Source organism: Pituophis catenifer, unplaced genomic scaffold, assembly GCF_029215685.1.
Source record: "Pituophis catenifer annectens isolate HBS135680 unplaced genomic scaffold, rPitCat1.0.hap2 SCAF_7, whole genome shotgun sequence".
Classification (NCBI taxonomy): domain Eukaryota; kingdom Metazoa; phylum Chordata; class Lepidosauria; order Squamata; family Colubridae; genus Pituophis; species Pituophis catenifer.
Window position 1 is genome coordinate 77,309,106 of NW_027256887.1, and position 14,015 is coordinate 77,323,120.

At 38.4% G+C, this 14,015-nt stretch overlaps 1 protein-coding gene across 1 annotated transcript in view; it reads left to right on the top strand.

Moving 5' to 3' along the window:
- CACNA1C (calcium voltage-gated channel subunit alpha1 C) overlaps window positions 1-14,015 on the top strand; it is a 476,362-nt gene that overhangs the window by 310,138 nt on the left and 152,209 nt on the right.

The following is a 14,015-nucleotide window of genomic DNA, read 5'->3' on the forward strand; positions in this document are numbered from 1 at the left end:
AATGGGGATTTTGTAGTATCCTTCCCCCACCACGCCCACCAAGCCACACCCACCAAGCCATGCCACGCCCACCAAGCCACACCCACCAAGCCATGCCACGTCCACCAAGCCACACCCACAGAACCGGTAGTAAAAGTTTTTGAAACCCACCACTGGTTGCCAGAAGCTAACATATTTTTAATTCGTATTCTGCTCTTCTACATGATGCTGCTGGAGGTGATTAGGAAAGGAACGATTAGACATGGTCGTTCTTTTGCCATGCAATGCTTAGAAGAATGTGCTTCAAATGGCAACAAATATTGCTGCCTTGGCTTTCTATCTGTATGGTGATCTACTTTTTGGCAGAAGTTCAGAGGGTACTGTATGGCACATTTAGATGAGTCCAAAGCAGCATGTTAAATAAATGAGTATTAAATAAGTAGTTATTCCTTTCAGAATGTTTCACAATTTTGTCTTCTTGCTTGGGTATTGATGGCTTGCATTTTGAGAGCTGTGATTCCTCCATTAATAACGTTTGTTGTATTGATTCATTGTGTCCGAGTCAAAGAGTGGCTGATTTTGCTTCCATCCAGGCTCCTTTGTTGCAGTGTATTTCAGAGGTCTTTGCTGTTGTCTGGCCCTGAGCTTTGGAAATATTTATAGAGTAACATGAGTTATTTTACATAAACATTTTTGATGTGTGCTAAGTATGGATTGTGTAAATTTGTCTTTACTATATAATAAGAGGTTAGGTTTAGAGGTGCGTTTCAGCAGGTTCTGACCAGTTCTGGAGAACCAGTAGCGGAAATTTTGAATAGTTCAGAGAACCAGTAAATACCACCTCTGACTGGCCCCGCCCCCATCTATTCTCTGCCTCCCGAGTCCCAGCTAATTGGGAGGAAATGGAGATTTTACAGTATCCTTCCCCCTGCCATGCCCACCGAACCACGTCCACCAAGCCATGCCACGCCCACCAAGCCATACCCACAGAACCGGTAGTAAAAAAATTTGAAACCCACCACCGGTTAGGTTAGGTTGCTTTATTGTGGTCATTAATCAGCACAAGACATTTTAAAGACTAGATCTTCGAAACAGTAGTTGTGAGGATAAATTTGGGGTTGATGAGATTAATCATTGTCATAAAATCATTGGTGTAATATAGCAATAATATGACATTATGACAATAGCCTTTAGGAATTAATCATAAAAGGTACATTATATAGTTTTTTAAAACAAATACTTCTGGATTAGAAATTTCTCAGCTATATAGAGAATGACTATTCTAACCGAAAGGCAGAATTTGAAAAAAATACAAACAAGAAAAATTATTTTGCTATTACATGTCATTAGAAATAATGCATACAACATGACAGTAATTAAGTCAAAGAGGAGAAAAAGTGACTTTGCAGCTAGTAATGTTTTTCTCACAACTACAGTTTTTTTCAGTCAACTGAACAAATGCACACGGTATGAACTATAAACAGGAGGGGACCTAACATCTCAGGGAATGTTGATTGGTTGATGATTTTGGTTTTCCTTTCAGGCAACTGAGTTCAAATTCATTTGTGAGCATTTCAAGAATGGGAAGATTTACAATGTGTTCATACTTCACAGGGAAGGCTTGTGCAATCTCAAATTTAATTGAGTTGCTAGAATGCATTATCTCTACTTTGAAATCATGCAAATTTTTCATTTAAAAAGGGAATTCCATAATATAGTCATTAAAATCACTGTGTTTTTCAGTTTTGTTGAAGATATAAAAGTACCTGCCAGGTACAGGTAGTCCTTGACTTACAACCATTTGTTTAGCATCTGTTCTAAGATATGACGGCACTGGGAAAAGTGACTTATAACTGGTCCTCATATTTATGACCATAGCAGTCATATGTTCATGACCTAAATTAGGTTTGTAAATCCCTTGTATTTCAGTTTCCTACACCCAGGCTAATGGAGAAGCAAATGCTGTTATAGTATTTTAGAAACCTTGTTTTATTAAATAAGATAAATATTTAAGGTAAGGCATATTTAAGGTAAATATTTATTCTCCTGTTTTCTTAAATAAATAATATTCAGCAGCCACATAATTCAATTGTGAAAAGAAAAAATAGCAAAGAAAAGGAACTAGAATGTTGACTAATATGGATATTTATTCCTTGAATACAAATCATGTTATTATATCCTCTAGAATTTATTATCTGTTTAAAAAAAAAACCAACAATGAGAGAAGGGTTAGAATGCAACGTTGCCTATTTTTCTTTCTCAAAGTGGTGGAAATTCAATACGTAACTACAAAAATATTAGCTATGTGTTTAATAGAAGGCATTATGTAGCCATAACCTCACTGTGCAATATAAGAATAGTGGTTGAAGTAGTGATGGAATTGCTGGTAACATTGGCAACGTTTACAATGTTTGTACCATAATCTGTAGATAATTTTTTTCATATCTATGCTCACTCAACTCTAAATCAGCTGTTATTAATGTGTGCTGGGATGAAACAGAGCAAAGATTTACCACTTTCTTAGAAAAAATGGAAATGAGTAAGGAAGGAAGATTTTAAGCCACTAAGCTTAAAATCATAGCAATTCCTTGTGTTACAGTTTAATGAATAGTTTCATAGCTGCTAAAATATGTGAATGGCTTTTTTATTCCTGAAGCTATCAAAAAGGAAGAACCAACAAATTTTGTGTAAAATTAGTGGTGTAATGAAGGTCCTTCAGGCTGTCATCATTTTGCTTAATTTTTCCACACTTTTTCTTGCCAAGGGAAAGCAATGTAAAAAAAAAAAAGAGAAAGAATTAAAACTGCTTTCTAGCCGTTCATTGATTTCTACCAAAGGAAGGTAAATGAGTTTAGCTAAATGGAAACTATAGGTAGTCCTTGACTTACAACTGAAATTGGGATCAAAATTTTGATTGTAAGTTGTGACAGTCATAAGTCAAGGTATCCATGTATCTGGTCCTGATTTTATGACCATTTTGGCAATCATTAGGTAAATCATCTGGTTGTTAAATGAATCACACAGCTGTAAATCAATTCTCCCTTTTGCCAGAAATGAGCAAAAAACATCTCAAATCATGAACATGGGACATTGCAACTACTCATAAATGTGAACCAGTTGCCAAGCACATGACATGCAGTTATGTGACGGTGGGAGAGGGTGATGTAACATGAAAGCCCCTTTCTAAGAGTATAATAATTCCAAACTATCGTTAAACAACTGGTTGTAAATCAAGATCATGTAGAAACAATCCATATGAACATGATCGCTGCAGTTACACAGAAGACAAAAAAAGAAAGAAAGAGGAATGAGCTACTGCCTAAAGAATCTGATTATTCAAAATATTCAAAACACTAAAAAAAAAATCTCAAAAATGATTGCTCCCCTTCTTCTATGGTCTGGATTGTGGATTGAAAAATTCATTTTACTCAAGTAAAATTGTTGTAATAACCAGTTTAGCTGTTATTACAGTTGTAATAACTAGTATAGCTGCTATAACCAAACTAACTAGTACAGAGATATCACCCTGCCAACAAAAGTGTGTATAGTCAAGGCTATGGTGTTCCCAGTTGCAATGTATGGCTGTGAAAGTTGTACCATAAGAAAGGCTAAGCACCAAAGAACTGAGGCCTTTGAACTATGGTGCTGGAGAAGACTCCTGCGAGTCCCTTGGACTGCAAGGCAAACAAACAGGTCAGTCCTAGAGGAGATCAACCCTAACTGCTCTTTAGAAGGCCAGATCCTGAAGATGAAACACAAATACTTTGGCCACCTAATGAGAAGGAAGGACTCACTGGAGAAGAGCCTAATGCTGGGAACGATTGAGGGCAAAAGAAGAAGCGGACAGCAGAGAACGAGGTGGCTGGATAGAGTCACTGAAGCAGTGGGCATGAGCTTAAATGGACTCCAGAGGATGGTAGAGGACAGGAAGGCATGGAGGAACCTTGTCCACGGGGTCGCAATGGGTCGGACATGACTTTGCAACTAACAACAACTAGTACAGCTGTTTGTACATTCTTAATAGCTACTTAATGCCTTTTTCTCACAGAAAAAGAAGTATTGATGGTCACTCTTTCCCTGTCTTGAGATCTCCATGAAGATTAGTGACCATATCTTCCAATGCTATCTTCATTATGGAGATGTCATTAGAAGATACAAGATACCAAGAGCAGAGAATAGGAAGTAAGGTTGTATAAAGACACTTCCCTTTTCTTTGAGATAACTTGGGAGAAGCCTGGGAGAAGAACATTCAAAATAAGCAGAAAGGAGGAGTGGACTTGTTCAGGAGCAGCAGGTGTGAAGAGTGTTGAGGTTGTATTTGATTTCAAATACAAGTAGCCTAAATTTGGGCTGCAGAATCATGCTGTAGCATAATTACTCATTTTTATTCAGTCAATAAAACACAAACCTCTGCTCTAAGAATGTGTCCAAATTAAATAGATATCTAGTTGAGGAATAGCTAGAGAGAGTTAAAGTTACAACTTAATTTGACAGATGTTTGAGGCATGCTTGTATAACTCTTGCACGCACAAGGCCTAAACTAAGATAATAATGTTAGCAATTCTCCAGCTCTATAAATGCTTCCAAACATATTTACAAATTTCAAAAAGCAATTACTCTCAAAGCATTAAACATGCCTATTATAAAATATAATTTGATGCTGTTTATCCATCTATCTAAAGAGGCACAAAAGCCAAAATTATGCTCCTGAAAAGCAGGAGGAAAGCCATTTAATTAGAAAAATCCTTGTTCAACCTCTTTATTTCAAGGTGCAAAACATTAGGCTGTACAGAATTTTCTAAGAGTTTTTTCCACTTCAAAAGGTGTGCTGGTGCTAAGGAAGCCCCCACTCTTAAACCATTGAGACAGCCACGTCTTTTGGTGGCTTTTGCTGTGGCTGTTTCAAAGCCTTCTGCAGGTGGTCATCTCACGTGTGACACAGGCACTTCTCTACCTGGTAAATTTAGTTATTTTCAAGTTTGCATACTGCTTTAATCAAGGGGATAGTTAACATAATATAAAATATCAAATCCACAACAATAAAGCATTTATAGTGGAATAATAATAATAGTCAGCAGGCAGGACAGAAGTCAAGAGGATCATGATGATTGCAGATGAAGTACAATAAAAAAGAAGAAGAACCCAGCAGTTATAATTTCCCAAAGTCAGAAGAGTTCCATCTAAAGTAGTTCAGTACCTAACTTGTGAAATGATGGCCAGGCAATGTCTCCTTTGTAACTGCCCTCTTTTTGGGAATATGGTTCTACCTGAGTTTAGGTCAGCACCAACCTTGGTGGCACTCACCCAACCTCTGGATGTTCCATGAAGATACAAGGATGTAGGAGGCAATTGTTAGTTTTGGCTTGAGGGTTGGGCAGTTCATTATTATTTGTTTGTTTCATGCTCGTTATTTTACTTCAGTAAACCATTACAGTTTTTTTTTTAATTGCGCAGCATATAATTTGCTGGAATTATATAAAATGAAGTAAATATAATGCAAACCAGACTTCTGAGAAGATTTAAGAGCCGCAATGGTGCAGTGGTTAGAATGCAGTACTGCAGGCTACTCTGCTGACTGCCGGCAATTTGGCAGATCAAATCTCACCAGGCTCAAGGTTGACTCAGCCTTCCATTCTTCCAAGGTGGGTAAAATGAGGACCCAGGTTGTTGGGGGCAATAGCCTACTCTGTAAATGGCTTAGAGAAGGCTGTGAAGTGGTATATAAGTCTAAGTGCTGTTGCTGAGAAGATGCTAGTTCTTAAGGTGAGCTGCAAAAGAGAATTGGTACTTCAAAGCCTTCATCCTTCTTCACTTCATAAGTATGACAGATACAAAGCATATCCAACAGGAATGAGCATACAGGATGGAGCACTTCTGTGTGAAGGTAGTCTTGAAGGTACCTAGGAGCTGAATTGTGTGGGGCTTTAAAGATTAAAGCTCCTGCTGCTTTACCAAGCAGGTCCCAGACTCATCTCAGGATAAATATTCCAGAGGTTTTGGGGGGGAGGGGAAGAGTGGGTAAGGGTACTCAGACTCAAATTTAGCCCTCTGTCAGAATTGTCCACCAATCAGAACATTATTATGATTTTTCAATGGTTTACCATCAACTGGTGACCTTCGGCAGCAAGGAAGACAGCAAGTCTAGCTAGATTTAACCAAAGATTTAACCTGCCTTGTACATCAGTATCCAGAGTCAACTCAGAACAGAAGTTATGAAGACACAATAGGAACTAACAGTGGAGAAAGCAGACTTTGCTGGTTTTTATTTAGTTTTCTGCTGTCTGAAAAAATAAATAGATAGCACTTAAATTCAACAGTCTGGGAAATGCTCACTGTCTGGCATGCTATAGGCAAGAATTAGCATGTGCTTTCAGAGATCCTAGTCATCCTAGAGAATGTTTTGATGTATATAATATAGTCTTACAAATACATCTAAAATAGATTCAACAATATGAAATTGCTTGGTTGGGAGACCTTCTGAGAATTAATACTGGAGCTGATTTTGACCCCTTTGAAGAGTGACGTTTAAGTGTAATGAGTAGCTTTAATTATTTGGTATAACTCAGTTTATTCTGCATTCATTTTGAGAGCTACAGAACAGAAGATTAAGGTTTAAATTCAGTATAATATGCTCATATCATATGTAATAGCATATTATCTGAAATACAATGGTGCATTAATAATCTGCCACTGTAATCCCAATTTTAAGGTAGTTTCATCTATTGGTGAAGGACTGACATTTTTTTCTTATCTCTGGGTTTCCTCAGGTACCTCATTTATATGTCTTTCCCACTGAGCAAGTGTAGTTTTGGAGATCTGACAAGATCCCTACCACTGACTGAAATAGCAACTTATGAATGCCAACAAGAAAGAAAGGGTTTTGGATTTATCAGTACCATTGTGAAACAGCCACACACAGCAGTAGACCAAATACTCTTGCAGAGAGGCAATGGGATTTGGGACTGCTATGACTGTAAATGTTGTATCCAGGGGAATGTATTGAATTTGTATAGACTTTCCATGATTCTCTGTTATAGGGAGGAAATTATTGCGATTCACTATTAGTTCATTCTCTCTCAACCCAACCTAGCTCTCTAGTTAGTTGTGATGAGGGAAGATAGGAAAGGAGAACACTATATGTTTTGCTTTGAATTCCTAAATGAAAAGCAGAATATAAATCTAGCAATAACAAATAAAGTGCAGTGGAATTGGTGTTCCAATTTTGATTATGCTTTCTGGAAAAGAAGTGGCAGGCATCGCGGAGCAGCAGTGGATTGTTCTCTAAAGTACCTTTCGTGATGAAGCATTATTGTCAAGTAAGAACAACTCTTTATTTACTTGTACTCAATTTCTTCCAATGCTTGCAACATCTCACAATATAAAAGCAGAAAGCAGAAAATGATTTTTTTTAAATCAATTTTTATTGAATCATAAAAATCAGAAATTGTACAACGATCTGATCAATAAAAATAATAACCACTTATATGCACGAGCAAATATTTCATCTACAGGTAGTCCTCAACTTACGGCTGCAATTTGAACCAGTATTTCCAGTGCTAAACAAGGCAAGTTGTTAAGTGAATCACAATGTTGGTAAGCTTCCCCCATTGACTTGGTTGTCAGAAGCCAGAAGGGATGGTCGCAAATGATGATCACATGATCCTGGGACGCTGCAATTATCATAAATGCACGCCAGTTGCCAAATGTCCAAATTTGATCATGTGATATGGGGATACTGAGATGGTAAGGGCAAGGACTGGTCATAAGTCTACACTTTTTTCAGTGCTGTTATAACTTCGATTTCTAAACGAATAGTTGTAAGTCAGGGACTACCTGTATTTGATTCTAAATGCTTCTAAATAAACTGTCTCTTTCTTTCACTGTGCTATTACTTGTTCCAGCTGAAGTTACGAAGACTGGCTAGACTAGATTTCCGGAACTCAGACTGTTGCTGCCTTAGGAAACTTTTATCAACTTTTATCTTGTAAAATGAATGGTTAGAGATAATGCATTCTTGGAAAGCCAATTACTGTAATGTTTTGATCCAGCTTCAAATCCCAGTGATGTTACTAACAGACCAACCAATCACATTCCTTCTCAAGCTTGTCTTCAGGATTGCTGTAAGGATAAAATGGTGGGGAGAATAAATACATTTCCTTCTTTTGGATAATGTCGTTGTGGTACTAACTAAAAAATGGCTTTGTGACAAGGCTCAATGGCTCAGTGTCTCAATGGCTGAGACAGATCACAGTTACAAGGCTGTGTGGGGAGGCGAAGGTCTACCAGATCTGGAGTAGATGGCACAGAGTGTTAGTTTTCTACATCTCTAAGTTGCCACCCAATCATCAACTGCATAATACAGTCTATTTATGGTAGGCCTAGAGAAATCATTACATTGTCATTGCTGTAAAAATAAAATATGCTTCTGGTAGGCAACGTCCTAAATTAGTGTAAGAAAGTATGCTGTTGGATTAGACTAAAGGAACTTGCTCTGTTGAATTTTGCAATTCTACTTTTCAGCATCTGTGACTTCAGTTTAATAGCCTGGTATTTTTGGCGTTTCCTCAGCCCAGGTGGAAGGAGATGTTGTTAGATACGGACTGTGCCCTCTCTTACAATGTTTTATTTTCCATATGCCTTGGTTTCCATTTTGTGTCTTTAATTCCCACCATGAAAGATAGAGGTGACTGCCCTACATGTAAGCTGAGTTCCTTATTTCTTTTTCTTTTGATTGTCCCTGGCTGCATGTTCTCTGTTGATGTCTTGTTCCTGGTACTTGACCATCTTGTCTGTGAAAGAAAACACTCCAGCTGATAAGAAGAAAGGAAAGTTTGCTTGGTTTAGTCACTCCACAGAAACTCATGGTAATGTTCCAATGTTCTCTGTGTTCATCCTCTCTGTACACGTGTGTGTTTCTCTGTTGTAGTAGCTGTGCAGTCTTTTGGTGCATGTGTCTGTTTCTGTTGCTTTTGCAACGTCATGCTCTTGTGTTCGAAGTGGAAATCTTCATTTACGATCCACATTTTGTTGGTATCTTCAGAATGGTATTGAAGATTATCAAGGTCATGTAAGCATCTGAGACATTTTATCTGATGAATACTTCAAGATAATTCTATTCTGTATATTCTCTGCTGTGCTAATTTTATTCAGCTTCTGAATGCAATATGGCAGTAATTATTGTAAATCAGCTATGATCAGTAATGGCTGGTGCTTTTTGAGGCTGGTGGGGCAAAAAGCTGAGCAGCTAACTACAAACAAATCCATGCTTAGTGAACCAGATTAAAAAAAAAAACAGCTGGAGAAAATTGTAGGCAAAGCCAGAATCACAGTAGGTACTTTCAATATCAGATGCGATTAGACATTCAAATAAGCAGATACATTTTTGAAGGCAAGTAATTTCAATACCATGATTGAAAAGGTAAGAGTTGGGAAGCTCTTCTTAAAATTATTGTATATGTACTGTACAAGTACAGGTTAGAGGCATCTTCATTGGACATTCTGTTTATTGATTAGCTGGGTCCCAATTGGCTCTGGGTAACCGATCAAGATCTTGTACATGCACTGAAGACATCAAGATGGCCTCCACTGTTGCTTAGAGAATGGAGATGTTGGGGCACAAGAGGAACAAGAGAACGGACATGCACATTAATTAGCCTGCCCCGTCACTCCCAGAGTCATAGGAATGAAATACAAGAGGCTAATGAGAGGCAATAATATGACTACAAGTACCATGCTTTCTAGGCTATAGTTCCTACTCTTTCATATCTTAAAACTTAAACTTAAACTTAAAATCTCTCTGCCAAAAGACCTCCTTCCCAACAGAATGGAAGTAATTATCTGCTTTTTCTGAGAAGAACATGTATGCGTTTACAGGAATTCTTTTACTGCATTTAGCATTGAGATAAATTTTAAGGATATTACATTTTTTATTTTAAAAAATGATATCGTTGACAATGTTTTTAACTGCTGTCACTGTAACATAATAAGTAAGAACCAATGAGGGCTACAGCATCATTTGCCAGTTTGGCAACAGTCTTCCAGAAGCTAAAATGTCAACGCATACCCAAAGAAAGATGATTTTGTTCTCTTGTTTCATTTGTTTCCAATTTATTTAATTAATTAATTCGATTAATGTATTGTTGGTCCTACTTTTATCTCTGATGTGGCAAAAGATAACTGTATAAATCTACCCCAGGTGAGTGAATACTAATCAAAATAAATCATGCTTACTGACAGATCTTTTCATAGTGAATGCTGTGGATTCTCCAGGTTTTATAAAACGTGGTCATTTGAGAAATTGCTAGATCATTTATCTATGCTCACTGAGTCACTTCTGCATAGTTAGTTCGTTGGCTATGATTTGTTTTATATATCTTATTCAGAGACATGGAAAATATTCATTGAACTTAATGTTACAGAACTAGGGATTTAGATTGATTATGGGTTATTAAAGACCTTTGCAGTCTGGAGCTACTGCTGTTTTAAAGCATTGAGGAGACCATGTTCAACCTTGTTAGCCCCAACTAAGGAAATAGAACAGTGTTTAACGTTGAAAATTTCATAGTTAGCAGATGTGAGGGTCCATGAATTTTGAATGTGAAGCCTTCTGAAATATAGTGCCTTAAGCACTTACCAGTAATGAAGTTTAGGCTGGATAGATACCAACTAGAACTCGATGAGACTTAAGTAAATAATCCTGTTATGTAAGTTGAGTATAATGAGTCACCCAGATTTGAAAACAGTATCACCCAAACTGAAATATGGGTGTCAATATGTTGTAACCGAAGGGCAAACATAATGTGAAGTTAAACATGTGTTTGAAATAAAGGTTCATTCAGTGAATAATATTCTCTCCCCCTTAAGCGATCTTCTCATTTAAGCTTTACCATTTCTTCAGATATGCAAGCAAGAGAAAATAGTGATTTCCTTTCTCTTGCTTATGGATGTATCTATCACAAAAAAAAAAAGATTGGTTTGGCTGACTAGAGAGAAGCAAAAACTGGCTTCTTTAACTCTGGGTAATACAACTGGGATGTTTTTTAGCTGGTTTTATACCGTTCCAGAGGACCAGTTGTTAAAATGTCACATAGAACAGGAAAGAAAGAAAGTCTAGAAGGCATCTGACAAGTTTTGAACTTTTCATGAACAGGGCAAGCCAAACTCATGACAGGACCATGCTCCAGGCTTTCGAGCCAGCCAACAGCTGCAGGCAGAGTGGGAGAAATATGAACCCTACAGCCCAGCTCTATTTGTATTGAAAATATTGGGACTTAATGAAGAATATAAGTCATTACTTCCTTCTCAATAGAATTTGATATGTGTAATTGTGCATTTATGGATGATAATCCTTCTAGATGTTTATATGTACATATGCCAATTTAATGCAATAGAACCCTGGGGACAAAATTGTATTACATCAGTCCAGTTTTAAGCAAAACTATAGTCAGCACTTAGGTTGTGGCTGCTGTTCCTTAATTAGAAAAGACTTTACCCTTCTTTTAATTATCTATATTACCAGACGTTTACTATCCACACTCAAGGATCTCAAGCTATTTCTCTTTATATCTTTAATTTTCTGAGTAGTATCAAACGATCCAACTTTTTATGATTAAAAAGATACCATCTGGCTTAAAAGGAGTTATTTGTGTGGACCTTTCCCCCCACCCCAAAACCACTGTAATTCTCAAGTATTTCAATTTCATTTTAGTTAAATTCTATTGTTTCAATCAAATTTCTGAGTGTGCAATATTAGCATACTGTAATGAGAAATGTCAATTCCATTTGAAAGTTTAGGGGGTTATGACACTGCAAAATTTGAGAACCCCTGTTTTATAGGTGCAGTTCATACCATGCTTTTTAAATCTGTGTTGAAATAATGCAGCCTTTTTCTTAAGTTTCATTGGTACATCCTGTTGAGCAACTACTTTGATATTTCTCATTTTGAAGGGTTATGGTAAAGGTAAAGGTTCCCCTTGCACATATGTGCTAGTCGTTCCTGACTCTAGGGGACGGTGCTCATCTCCGTTTCAAAGCCGAAGAGCCAGCGCTGTCCGAAGACATCTCCGTGGTCATGTGGCCAGTATGACTAAACACCAAAGGCGCATGGAACGCTGTTACCTTCCCACCAAAGGTGGTCCCTATTTTTCTACTTGCATTTTTTTTACGTGCTTTCGAACTGCTAGGTTGACAGAAGCTGGGACAAGTAACGGGAGCTCACCCTGTTACGCGGCACTAGGGATTCAAACTGCTGAACTGCCAACCTTTCGATCGACAAGCTCAGCGTCTTAGCCACTGAGCCACCGCATCCCTAATTTTGAAGGGTTAGCATGACAAATTATTGCTAGAACCTGTAAGTGCCTAATTTAAATAATAACCTGGGCCCTGCACTGAAGCAGCATTGGGATAGGTAATCAAAAGAGCTACCATCTCATCTATTTGTTCTTTGTATTATTTTTATAGACAGCAAAGGGAAAGCCTCAACACAGTGATTGGTTGGTTGGCTGTTCAGCAATGAGCTGCATTGGTTACCGGTCTGCTTCCAGGTGCAATTCAAGGGGTTGGTGGTTGCCTTTAAAGCCTTTCATGGCATGGGTCCAGATTACTTAAGGGACCGTCTCACCCCACTGGGATTGGCCCGTCTCACTCATGCTAGCAGAGGAGGCATGCTATGAATCCCATCAGACGATTATTTCGACTTGCGGGGTCCAGGAAGAGGGCCTTCTCTGCTCCTGTCTTCTAGAACATCTTGTCCCCCCCTATGAGGTTGGCCCCAACCCTCCTATCCTTTCATAATGGCGTAAAGACCTGCAAGTTGGCTTAGGGCCCCAGTGGGGGAACAACACAGTGGACGTGTTTGAGCAAGAAACAACAGATCCCACCTCTCCCCTCTCCGCCCCTGCCTTCCCCATGTGTCCTTAGGTCTTAATTTTGATTTTAATTATGTTTTATTTGTAAATGTATAAACATATTTTTATGACTGCAAAGACACCCAGAGTAACCCTATGGGAAGACAGACGGCCAATAAATTTTATAAATAAATAAATGAATAAATAAAATAAACAACTGATGGTCTTCCATTGGCCAACTGCTCTGCCCTCTGCGATGCTATCTCTGCTTGCTCTTCTTTGGAAAAGTAGCAAGAAGCATTTGATCCAGTGATTTAGAGGGAGAAAAAAGAAGAATACAGTATAACTTTATTGCAAGTGAAGAAAAAGTAGGCAGTTGTCCTTTTTTGGTCGGTGGGGTGGGAGAAAGTGAACAAGAACTGAGTGAGCCAAGGAGGATAATCTTTGGAACAGCATTTCCACCTCTGCCTATTCGCTTGGCTTCTGCCACTGTGTGCTGTGGCAAATTGGATAATTGAATCCAGTTCTCTCCATCCTGTGTGCATGGATGGAGGGATCAGCTGATTGCCTCTTCAGTGACAAACTACCTGGGCTGCCCATGCAGAAGAGAGAAAAGAAGAGGCCAGTAGAAGAAATTGTTCAGTATTCTGTACAACACTATGGACCAAATCACTTCTGTTTGGAGACAAGGATCAAGCAAGAACAGGTAGAATTGGCTTCTATGGGTAGCCCTTCACTTCACTGACCAGTTGCTTTGTGATCATTTGAAGTTACAATGGATCCTTCCCCAAAGGTACTTATGACTCAGATTCGAAGTTCTGACCGCTAGCCCACTGCCCACAGTCCCATGATTACATGTAGGGCTGCATATTGGGTACTCAGCAACCAGCCTGTATTTATGGCCATTCATAGCATCTGATGATCACATGACCACATTTTATGGCATTTTGCTGAGAATTGGCACTTCCAGTTTTTGGCAAAAATACCCCATTGCAAACAGTGGGTTTGCTTTACGCCTGCGACCTTTGCTTTATGATTGTGCTTTGCAACTACTGCATCCATTTAATGACTGCTGGAAAAAAAGGCTGTAAAATCTGATCAGTCATGTGGGTGGTCCGCTTTATGACTATCAGGACTTAAGACCATCATGGGCAACCTCCATTATGGTTTAAAGTCAAGGAGTACCTGTCC